Below are 12,760 nucleotides of genomic sequence, written 5' to 3'. Positions count from 1 at the left end.
GAGGACACGGAATAAACAGGGAGGGAGAACAAGGCAGGAGGACCTAAATAGAAGGCACCACCGCTTGAAGAACCTTTCTCCCAAAAGAAGCCTCAGCCGAGGCAAAAGTATCAAATTTGTAGAATTTGAAAAAAGTATGCAGAGAGGATTAAGTAGCCGCTTTACAAATCTGATCCACAGAAGCTTCATTTTTGAAAGCTCAATACGAGGATACAGCCCTATTGGAATGAAACGTAATTCTCTCAGGAGGCTGCTGTCCAGCAGTCTCATAAGCCAAATTAATCAAATTTCTCAACCAGAGAGACAGAGAACTAGAAGCGGCCTTCTGACCCTTACGTTTTCCAGAGAAAAAAACAAACAGGGCAGAAGATTGACGAAAATCTTTAGTAGCTGTAGTTAAAACTTTACAGCACGCACAACATCCAAGTTACGCAAAAGAAGTTCCTTATGAGAAGAAGGATTAGGACACAAAGAAGGAACAACAATTTCCTGATTAATGTTTCGATTCGACACCACCTTAGGGAGAAACCCTAATTTAGTACAAAGGACCGCCTTTTCTGCATGAAAAAAGGAAATTTATGCTTACTTGATAAATGTATTTCTTTTACGATATGACAAGTCCACGGATTTCATCCTTACTTGTGGGATTTATCCTCCTGCTAACAGGAAGTGTCAAAGAGCACCACAGCAGAGCTGTATATATAGCTCCTCCCTTCCCTCCCAACCCAGTCATTCGACCGAAGTTGGGAAGAGAAAGGAAAAGCCAAAGGTGCAGAGATGACTAAAGTTTAATAAAAAATAAAAAATATACCTGTCTTAAAAATGACAGGGTGGGCCGTGGACTCGTCATATCGTAAAATAAATAAATTTATCAGGTAAGCATAAATTTCCTTTTCTTTTACAAAGATATGATGAGTCCACGGATTTCATCCTTACTTGTGGGATACCAATACCAAAGCTATAAGACACGGATGAAAGGGAGGGACAAGACAGGAACCTAAACGGAAGGTACCACTGCTTGAAGAACCTTTCTCCCAAAAACAGCCTCAGACGAAGCAAAAGTATCAAATTTGGAAAATTTGGAAAAAGTATGAAGAGACGACCAAGTCGCAGCCTTGCAAATCTGTTCTACAGAAGCATTGTTTTTAAATGCCCATGCGGAAGCCACAGCCCTAGTAGAATGAGCCGTAATTCTTTCAGGAGGCTGCTGTCCAGCAATCTCATATGCCAGGCGGATGATACTCTTCAGCCAAAAAGAAAGAGAGGTAGCCGTAGCTTTCTGACCCCTACGCTTTCCAGAAAAAACAATGAATAATGAAGATGATTGACAGAAATCCTTAGTCGCCTGCAAGTAAAACTTCAAGGCACGGACCACGTCCAAGTTATGCAACAGACGCTCCTTCTTAGAAGAAGGATTAGGACATAAAGAAGGAACAACTATTTCCTGATAAATATTCTTATTTGAAACAACCTTAGGAAGGAACCTAGGTTTGGTACGTAAAACCACCTTATCAGAATGAAAGATAAGATAAGGCGAGTCACATTGTAGTGCTGAAAGCTCAGAAACTCTACGAGCAGAAGAAATAGCAACCAAAAACAAAACTTTCCAAGATAACCACTTAATATCTATGGAATGCATGGGTTCAAACGGAACCCCTTGAAGAACACTAAGAACTAAATTCAAACTCCAGGGTGGAGCAATTGGTCTAAACCAAGGCTTAATTCTGGTTAGAGCCTGACAAAAAGACTGAACGTCTGGAACATCTGTCAAACGTTTGTGTAGCAAAATTGACAAAGCAGAAATGTGTCCCTTTAAGGGACTCGCTAATAACCCTTTCTCCAATCTTTTTTGGAGAAAAGACAGAATCCTGGGAATCCTAACCTTACTCCATGAGTAGCCTTTGGATTCACACCAAAAAAGATATTTACACCATATCTTATGATAGATCTTTCTAGTGACAGGCTTACGAGCCTGAATCAACGTATCAATGACCGCATCAGAGAATCCCCGCTTAGATAAAATCAAGCGTTCAATCTCCAAGCAGACAGCTGCAGAGAAATTAGATTTGGATGTTGGAAAGGACCTTGAATGAGAAGGTCCTGTCTCACTGGGAGTTTCCACGGAGGCAGAGAGGACATGTCCACTAGATCTGCATACCAAGTCCTGCGTGGCCACGTAGGCGCGATTAAAATTACTGAAGCTCTCTCTCCTGTTTGATCCCAGCAATCACCCGGGGAAGGAGGAAACAGTGGAAACACATAAGCCAGGTTGAACGACCAAGGCATCTACTAGTTCGGCCTGAGGATCCCTCGACCTGGATCCGTATCTTGGGAGCTTGGCATTCTGTCGGGACGCCATCAGATCCAATTCCGGTTTGCCCCATCATAGAATCAGTAGGTCAAATACCTCCGGATGGAGTTCCCACTCCCCCGGATGAAAAGCCTGTCGGCTTAAATAGTCTGCTTCTCAGTTGTCCACTCCTGGGATGTAGATCGCTGACAGATAACAAGAGTGGGTCTCTGCCCATTGAATTATCTTGGATACTTCTGTCATCGCTAAGGAACTCCTCGTTCCTCCCTGATGATTGATGTAAGCCACAGTCGTGATGTTGTCTGAATGGAATCTGATGAATTTGGCCGAAGCCAACTGAGGCCACGTCTGAAGCGCATTGAATATTGCTCTCAATTCCAGAATATTGATTGGAAGTAGAGACTCCGACTGAGTCCATACACCCTGAGCCTTAAGGGAATTCCAGACTGGACACCCCAGCCGAGTAGACTGGCGTCCGTTGTCACTATCACCCACGAGGGTCTGCGGAAACACGTCCCTTGGGACAGATGATCCGGCGACAACCACCAAAGAAAAGAGTCTCTGGTCTCTTGATCCAGATTTATCGGAGGAGATAAATTTCCATAGTCCCCATTCCACTGTCCGAGCATGCACAGTTGCAGTGGTCTGAGATGAAACCAAGCAAACGGAAAGATGTCCATTGCCGCCACCATCAATCCAATAACCTCCATACACTGAGCCACTGATGGCCGAGGATTGGACTGAAGGGCTCGGCATGTATTTAGAATTTTTGACTTTCTGACCTCTGTCAGAAATATTTTCATGTCTATATAATCTATCAGATTTCCCAAGAAGGGAACCCTTGTCCGAGGAATTAGTGAACTCTTTTCTAGGTTCACCTTCCATCCGTGAGTTCTCAGAAAGGACAACACTGTGTCTGTATGAGATTTCGTCAGATGATAAGTTGAAGCCAGAATCAAATTATCGTCCAGATAAGGCGCCACTGCTATGCCCCGTGCCTTGAGAACCGCCAGAAGGGACCCTAGAACCTTTGTAAAGATCAAGGGAACTGAAAATGTTTGTCCAGGAAGGCAAACCTTAGGAACTGATGATGATCCTTGTGGATAGGAATATGAAGGTATGCATCCTTCAAGTCCACAGTAGTCATATATTGACCCTCCTGGATCATTGGTAAAATTGTTCGGATGGTCTCCATCTTGAAGGATGGAACTCTGAGAAACTCGTTTAGACTCTTGAGGTCTAAAATAGGTCTGAACATTCCCTCTTTTTTGGGAACCGCAAAAAGATTTGAGTAAAATCCCATGTCCCTGTTCTAATCTTGGAACGGGACGAATTACTCCCATAGTAGAGAGGTCTTTTACACAACGTAAAAACGCCTCTCTTTATCTGGTTTACAGACAATCGAGAAAGAAGAAATCTCCCTCTTGGGAGAAAATTTTTGAATTACAGTTGGTCACGATTTCCAGTGCCCAGGGGTCCTGAACATCTCTTACCCAAGCCTGGGTAAAGAAAGAAAGTCTGCCCCCTACTAGATCCGGTCCCGGATCGGGGGCCGTCCCTTCATGCTGTCTTTGTAGCAGCAGCGGGCTTCTTGGGTTGCTTACCCGTGTTCCAAGCCTGGTTGGGTCTCCAGACGGACTTGGCCTGAGCAAAATTCCCTTCCTGCTTTGTGGAGGAAGAGGAAGAAGAGGGTACTCCTTTAAAATTCCGAAAGGAACAAAAATTATTTTGTTTACCCCTCATCTTAACAGACTTATCCTGAGGTAGAGCGTGACCTTTACCTCCAGTAATGTCAAATTATTTCCTTCAACTCAGGCTCGAATAGGGTCTTGCCCTTGAAAAGAATAGCTAAGAGCTTTGATTTAGATGACACATCAGCAGATCACGATTTTAACCATAACGTTCAAAGCGCTAAAATGGCAAATCCTGCATTTTTCGCCGCCAATTTAGCAATTTGAAAGGCGGCATCTGTAATAAAAGAATTAGCTAGCTTGAGAGCCCTAATTCTATCTAAAATGTCCTCTAAAACAGGTCTCAACCTTCAGAGACTCTTCTAGAGCATCAAACCAAAAAGCAGCTGCAGTAGTAACTAGAACAATGCAGGCTGTTGGTTGTAAAAGGAAACCCTGATGAATAAATAATTTCTTTAGAAGACCCTCTAACTTCTTATCCATAGGGTCTTTGAAAGCACAACTGTCCTCAATAGGGATAGTTGTACGCTTAGCCAGGGTAGATACAGCTCCCTCCACCTTAGGGACAGTCTGCAAAGAGTCCTGAATGGTGTCTGATATGGGATACATTTTCTTGAAATTAGGAGGAGGAGAGAACGGCATACCCGGTCTGTCCCATTCCTTCTTTATAATCTCCGAAATTCTTTTAGGAACCGGAAAAACATCAGTGTAAGCGGGTACCTCTAGATATTTGTCCATTTTACACAATTTCTCTGGTGGTACCATAATAGGGTCACAGTCATACAGAGTCGCTAAGACCTCCCGAAGTAACAGGCAGAGGTGTTCTAGCTTAAATTTAAAGGACATGATGTCCGAATCTGTCTGAGGTAACATACTTCCTGGGTCTGAAAGTTCTCCCTCAGACAAAAGTTCCCTGACCCCCAACTCAGAGCCCTGTGAGGGTACATCAGAAATAGCCAACAAAGCATCAGAGGACTCAGTATTCACATTAATCCCTGTCCTACTGCGTTTACCCTGTAACACTGGTAACTTAGATACAACCTCTGTAAGGGTAGTTCACATAACTGCAGCCATATCCTGCAGAGTAAAACAATTAGACGCATTTGAGGAACTCAGCATCGCTTGTGTGGGCGTTAATGGTTGTGACACTTGGGGAGAATTAGATGGCATATCCTGATTCTCTTCAGACTGAGAATCATCCTTAGGCACACTTTCTTTACATAAAATATGCTTTTTACATTGTAAGGCCCTTTCAGTACAAGGGGTACACAAAGTAAGAGGGGGTTCCACAATAACTTCTAAACACATAGAACAAGGAGTTTCCTCAAGTTCAGACATGTTAAACAGACTAGCAATAGCCACAATAGTCGTAAATCACCTCATTTATTGATTCAAAAAAACTTTTAGAAAAAAAGTGTACTGCGCCTTTTAGAAATAAAAACACAACAATTTTTCCCAAACTACACTAAAAACGTTTAAAAACGCTTAACGATTATATATAACAATTCAATTTGACCAAAAATTATTGCACCATATAAGTAAAGGTGAAATTACCCTTTAAGAGACATTTTAATAAAAAAAACAAAATTTATGCTTACCTGATGAATTTATTTCCCTTGTGGTGTTATCCAGTCCACGGATTCATCCATTACTTGTGGGACATTCTCCTTCCCAACAGGAAGCTGCAAGATGATCACCCACAGCAGAGCTGTCTATATAGCTCCTCCCCTAACTGCCACTACCAGTCATTCTACCGAAGACAAGCAAGAGAAAGGAGAAACTATAGGGTGCAGTGGTGACTGTAGTTTAAAAATAAAAAACACCTGCCTTAAAATGACAGGGTGGGCCGTGGACTGGATACACCACAAGAGAAATAAATTTATCAGGTAAGCATAAATTTTGTTTTCTCTTGTAAGGTGTATCCAGTCCACGGAGTCATCCATTACTTGTGGGATACCAATACCAAAGCTATAGGACACGGATGAAGGGAGGGACAAGGCAGGCACTTAAACGGAAGGCACCACTGCCTGTAAGACCTTTCTCCCAAAAATAGCCTCCGAAGAAGCAAAAGCATCAAATTTGTAGCATTTAGAAAAAGTATGAAGCGAAGACCAAGTCGCCGCCTTACAAATCTGTTCAACAGAAGCTTCATTTTTAAAAGCCCATGTGGAAGCCACCGCTCTAGTGGAATGAGCTGTAATTCTTTCAGGAGGCTGCTGGCCAGCAGTCTCATAAACTAAGCGGATTATACTTCTTAACCAAAAAGAAAGAGAAGTTGCTGAAGCCTTTTGGCCTCTCCTCTGTCCAGAGTAGACAACAAACAATGCAGATGTTTGACGAAAATCCTTAGTAGCTTGTAAATAAAACTTTAAAGCACAAACCACGTCAAGATTGTGTAATAGACGTTCCTTCTTTGAAGAAGGATTAGGACACAGTGATGGAACAACAATCTCCTGATTGATATTCTTATTAGATACCACCTTAGGAAGAAACCCAGGTTTGGTACGCAAAACTACCTTATCTGCATGGAAAATCAGATAAGGGGAATCACACTGTAAGGCAGATAACTCTGAAACTCTTCGAGCCGAAGAGATAGCTACCAAAAACAGAACTTTCCAAGATAAAAGCTTGATATCTATGGAGTGCAGAGGTTCAAACGGAACCCCTTGAAGAACTTTAAGAACTAAATTTAAACTCCATGGCGGAGCAACAGGTTTAAACACAGGCTTGATTCTAACTAAAGCCTGACAAAACGCCTGAACGTCTGGAACATCCGCCAGACGCTTGTGCAAAAGAATAGACAGATCAGAAATCTGTCCCTTTAAGGAACTAGCTGACAATCCCTTCTCCAATCCTTCTTGGAGAAAAGATAATATCCTAGGAATCCTGACTTTACTCCATGAGTAACCCTTGGATTCACACCAATGAAGATATTAACACCATATCTTATGATAGATTTTCCAGGTGACAGGCTTTCGAGCCTGAATTAAGGTATCAATGACCGACTCGGAGAAACCACGTTTTGATAAAATCAAGCGTTCAATCTCCAAGCAGTCAGATGCAGAGAAATTAGATTTGGATGGTTGAAAGGACCCTGAAGTAGAAGGTCCTGCCTCAGCGGCAGAGTCCATGGTGGAAGGGATGACATGTCCACCAGATCTGCATACCAAGTCCTGCTTGGCCATGCAGGTGCTATCAAAAATCACCGAAGCTCCCTCCTGCTTGATCTTGGCAATCAGACGAGGGAGCAGAGGAAACGGTGGAAACACATAAGCCAGGTTGAAGGACCAAGGCGCTGCTAGAGCATCTATCAGCGCTGCCTTGGGATCCCTGGACCTGGATCCATAACAAGGAAGCTTGGCGTTCTGACGAGACGCCATGAGATCCAGTTCTGGTTTGCCCCAAAGTTGAATCAACTGTGCAAACACCTTCCGGATGGAGTTCCCACTCCCCCGGATGAAAAGTCTGTTGACTTAGAAAATCCGCCTCCCAGTTCTCTACTCCTGGGATATTGATAGCCGATAGATGGCAAGAGTGAACCTCTGCCCATAGAATTATTTTTGAAACCTCCAACATTGCTAGGGAACTCCTTGTTCCCCCTTGATGGTTGATGTAGGCTACAGTCGTGATATTGTCCTACTGAAATCTGATTAACCTGACCGCAGCAAGCTGAGGCCAAGCCTGAAGAGCATTGAATATCGCTCTTAGTTCCAGAACGTTTATCGGAAGGAGTGCCTCCTCCTGAGTCCACGAGCCCTGAGCCCTCAGGGAGTTCCAGACTGCACCCCAGCCCAGAAGGCTGGCATCTGTCATTACTATTGTCCAATCTGGCCTGCGGAAGGTCATACCCTTGGACAGATGGACCCGAGATAGCCACCAGAGAAACAAATCTCTGGTCTCTTGATCCAGATTTAGTAGAGGGGACAAATCTGTGTAATCCCCATTCCACTGACTGAGCATGCAGAGTTGCAGCGGTCTGAGATGTAGGCGGGCAAACGGCACTATGTCCATTGCCGCTACCATTAAGCCGATTACTTCCATACACTGAGCCACTGAAGGGCGAGAAGTAGAATAAAGAACACGGCAGGAATTTAGAAGTTTTGACAACCTGGCCTCTGTCAGGTAAATCTTCATTTCTACAGAATCTATCAGAGTTCCTAGGAAGGAAACTCTTGTGAGAGGGGATAGAGAACTTTTTTCTTCGTTCACTTTCCACCCATGAGACCTCAGGAATGCCAGAACAATGTCCGTATGGGACCTGGCAATTTGAAAATTCAACGCCTGTATTAGAATGTCGTCTAGGTAAGGGGCTACTGCTATACCCCGCGGCCTTAGGACCGCTAGGAGTGACCCTAGAACCTTCGTAAAGATTCTTGGTGCCGTAGCCAACCCAAAGGGAAGAGCCACAAACTGGTAATGCCTGTCTAGGAAGGTGAACCTGAGAAACCGATGATGATCTCTGTGTATCGGAATGTGAAGATAAGCATCCTTTAAGTCCACAGTAGTCATATATTGACCCTCCTGGATCATAGGTAGGATGGTTCGAATAGACTCCATCTTGAAGTATGGGACCCTGAGAAATTTGTTTAGAATCTTGAGATCTAAGATTGGTCTGAAAGTTCCCTCTTTCTTGGGAACCACAAACAGATTTGAATAGAAGCCTTGCCCCTGTTCCTCCTTTGGAACTGGGTGGATCACTCCCATAACTAGGAGGTCTTGAACACAATGTAAAAATGCCTCTCTCTCTGGTTTGCAGATAATTGTGAGAGATGAAATCTCCCTTTTGGGGAAGAAGCTTTGAAGTCCAGAAGATATCCCTGGGACAAAATTTCCAACGCCCAGGGATCCTGGACATCTCTTGCCCAAGCCTGGGCAAAGAGAAAAAGTCTGCCCCCTACTAGATCCATTTCCGGATCGGGGGCTGATCTTTCATGCTGTCTTAGAGGCAGCAGCAGGTTTTTTGGCCTGCTTTCCTTTGTTCCAAGCCTGGTTAGGTCTCCAGACCGGCTTGGACTTGGCAAAATTTCCCTCTTGTTTTGTATTAGAGGAAGTTGAAGCTGCGCCACTCTTGAAGTTTCGAAAGGAACGAAAATTAGTCTGTTTGGTCCTTAATTTGTTGGACCTATCCTGAGGAAGGGCGCGACCTTTTCCTCCAGTAATATCAGAAATGATCTCCTTCAGTCCAGGCCTGAATAGGGTCTGCCCCTTGAAGGGAATATTGAGAAGCTTAGACTTTGAAGTAACGTCAGCCGACCAGGATTTAAGCCATAGCGCCCTACGCACCTGAATAGCAAAACCTGAGTTCTTAGCCGTTAGCTTGGTTAAATGAACAACGGCGTCAGAAACAAATGAATTGGCTAGCTTAAGAGCTTTAAGCTTGTCAAGGATATCATCCAATGGGGTTTCTACCTGAAGAGCCTCTTCTAGAGACTCAAACCAGAAGGCCTCAGCAGCAGTGACAGGGGCAATGCATGCAAGGGACTGGAGAATAAAACCTTGTTGAATAAAAATGTTCTTAAGGTAACCCTCTAATTTTTTGTCCATTGGATCTAGAAAAGCACAACTGTCCTCGACAGGGATAGTTGTCCACTTCGCTAGGGTAGAGAGACTGCTCCCTCCACCTTAGGGACCGTTTGCCACAAGTTCCGTGTAGCAGCATCTATGGGAAACATCTTTTTAAAAACAGGAGGGGGAGAGAACGGTACACCTGGTCTATCCCATTCCTTAGTAATAATTTCTGAAAACCTCTTAGGTAATGGAAAAACACCAGTGTAAACAGGCACTGCATAATATTTATCGAATTTACACAATTTCTCTGGGACTACAATGGCGTCACAGTCATCCAGAGTTGCTAAAACCTCCCTGAGCAACACGCGGAGGTGTTCAAGCTTAAATTTAAATGTAGACATATCAGAATCAGGTTGAAGTGTCTTCCCTGAATCAGAAAAATCACCCACAGATAGAAGCTCTCCTGCCTCGGCTTCTTCACATTGTGAGGGTATATCAGACATAGCTACTAAAGCGTCAGAGAGCTCTGTATTTGTTCTAGCCCCAGAGCTGTCTTGCTTTCCTTGTAACCCTGGCAGTTTGGACAATACCTCTGTAAGGGTATGATTCATAACTGCCGCCATGTCTTGTAAAGTATACGCAATGGGCGCGCTAGATGTACTTGGCGTCCCTTGAGCGGGAGTTATAGGTTCTGACACGTGGGGAGAGTTAGTCGGCATAACTTCCCCCTTGTCAATTTCCTCTGGTGATAAATCCTTTAAAGCCAGAATATGGTCTTTATAACTTATAGTAAGATCAGTGCATTTGGTACACATTCTAAGAGGGGGTTCCACAATGGCTTCTAAACATAATGAACAAGGAGTTTCCTCTATGTCAGACATGTTTAACAGACTAGTAATGAGACCAGCAAGCTTAGAAAACACTTTAATTAATGTGAAAAAGCAAAATATAAAAAACGGTACTGTGCCTTTAAGGGAAAAAAACAAACACAAAAACTGTTAACAGTGAAAAAACAGAATTTATGCTTACCTGATAAATTATTTTCTCCAACGGTGTGTCCGGTCCACAGCGTCATCCTTACTTGTGGGATATTCTCTTCCACAACAGGAAATGGCAAAGAGTCCCAGCAAAGCTGGCCATATAGTCCCTCCTAGGCTCCGCCCACCCCAGTCATTCGACCGACGGACAGGAGGAAATATATATAGGAGAAACCATATGGTACCGTGGTGACTGTAGTTAGAGAAAATAATTCATCAGACCTGATTAAAAAACCAGGGCGGGCCGTGGACCGGACACACCGTTGGAGAAAGTAATTTATCAGGTAAGCATAAATTCTGTTTTCTCCAACATTGGTGTGTCCGGTCCACGGCGTCATCCTTACTTGTGGGAACCAATACCAAAGCTTTAGGACACGGATGAAGGGAGGGAGCAAATCAGGTTACCTAAACGGAAGGCACCACAGCTTGCAAAACCTTTCTCCCAAAAACAGCCTCCGAAGAAGCAAAAGTATCAAATTTGTAAAATTTGGCAAGTGTGCAGTGAAGACCAAGTCGCTGCCTTACATATCTGGTCAACAGAAGCCTCGTTCTTGAAGGCCCATGTGGAAGCCACAGCCCTAGTGGAGTGAGCTGTGATTCTTTCAGGAGGCTGCCGTCCGGCAGTCTCATAAGCCAATCGGATGATGCTTTTAAGCCAAAAGGAAAGAGAGGTAGAAGTCGCTTTTTGACCTCTCCTTTTACCAGAATAAACAACAAACAAGGAAGATGTTTGTCTGAAATCTTTTGTAGCCTCTAAATAGAATTTTAGAGCACGGACTACGTCCAAATTGTGTAACAAACGTTCCTTCTTTGAAACTGGATTCGGACACAAAGAAGGTACAACTATCTCCTGGTTAATATTTTTGTTAGAAACAACCTTAGGAAGAAAACCAGGCTTAGTACGCAAAACCACCTTATCTGCATGGAACACCAGATAGGGCGGAGAACACTGCAAAGCAGATAACTCGGAAACTCTTCTAGCAGAAGAAATTGCAACCAAAAACAAAACTTTCCAAGATAGTAACTTAATATCTATGGAATGTAAAGGTTCAAACGGAACCCCTTGAAGAACTGAAAGAACTAGATTTAGACTCCAGGGAGGAGTCAAAGGTCTGTAAACAGGCTTGATCCTAACCAGAGCCTGAACAAATGCTTGAACATCTGGCACAGCTGCCAGTCTTTTGTGTAGTAAGACAGATAAAGCAGAGATCTGTCCCTTTAGAGAACTTGCAGATAATCCTTTCTCCAAACCTTCTTGTAGAAAGGAGAGAATCTTAGGAATTTTAATCTTATTCCATGGGAATCCTTTGGATTCACACCAACAGATATATCTTTTCCATATTTTATGGAAAAATCTTTCTAGTTACCGGTTTTCTGGCCTGAACCAGAGTATCTATCACAGAATCTGAAAACCCACGCTTCGATAGAATCAAGCGTTCAATCTCCAAGCCGTCAGCTGGAGGGAGACCAGATTTGGATGTTCGAATGGACCCTGAACAAGAAGGTCCTGTCTCAAAGGTAGCTTCCATGGTGGAGCCGATGACATATTCACCAGGTCTGCATACCAAGTCCTGCGTGGCCACGCAGGAGCTATCAAGATCACTGAGGCCCTCTCCTGATTGATCCTGGCTACCAGCCTGGGAATGAGAGGAAACGGTGGAAATACATAAGCTAGGTTGAAGGTCCAAGGAGCTACTAGTGCATCTACTAGAGTCGCCTTGGGATCCCTGGATCTGGACCCGTAGCAAGGAACCTTGAAGTTCTGACGAGACGCCATCAGATCCATGTCTGGAATGCCCCATAATTGAGGAATATGTAGGTACACATCCTTTAGATCCACGGTAGTCATAAATTGACTTTCCTGGATAGTGGGTAGAATCGTTTGAATGGTTTCCATCTTGAACGATGGTACCCTAAGAAATTTGTTTAGGATCTTCAAATCCAAAATTGGTCTGAAAGTTCCCTCTTTTTTGGGAACTACGAACAGATTGGAATAAAATCCCATTCCTTGTTCCTTTATTGGAACTGGGTGTATCACTCCCATCTTTAACAGGTCTTCTACACAATGTAAGAATGCCTGTCTCTTTAATTGGTTTGAGGATAAGTGAGACATGTGGAACCTTCCCCTTGGGGGTAGTTCCTTGAATTCCAGGAGATAACCTTGAGAAACTATTTCTAGCGCCCAGGGATCCTGAACATCTCTTGCAAAAGCC

At 43.7% G+C, this 12,760-nt stretch overlaps 1 protein-coding gene across 1 annotated transcript in view; it reads right to left on the bottom strand.

Moving 5' to 3' along the window:
* The window catches only part of IFT56 (intraflagellar transport 56), a 291,153-nt gene that overhangs the window by 231,156 nt on the left and 47,237 nt on the right, over positions 1-12,760 (bottom strand). The gene's annotated exons all lie outside the window — the stretch shown is intronic.

This window comes from Bombina bombina, chromosome 8 (assembly GCF_027579735.1).
Source record: "Bombina bombina isolate aBomBom1 chromosome 8, aBomBom1.pri, whole genome shotgun sequence".
Lineage (NCBI taxonomy): Eukaryota > Metazoa > Chordata > Amphibia > Anura > Bombinatoridae > Bombina > Bombina bombina.
This window is presented reverse-complemented; position numbering and strand designations above follow the sequence as displayed.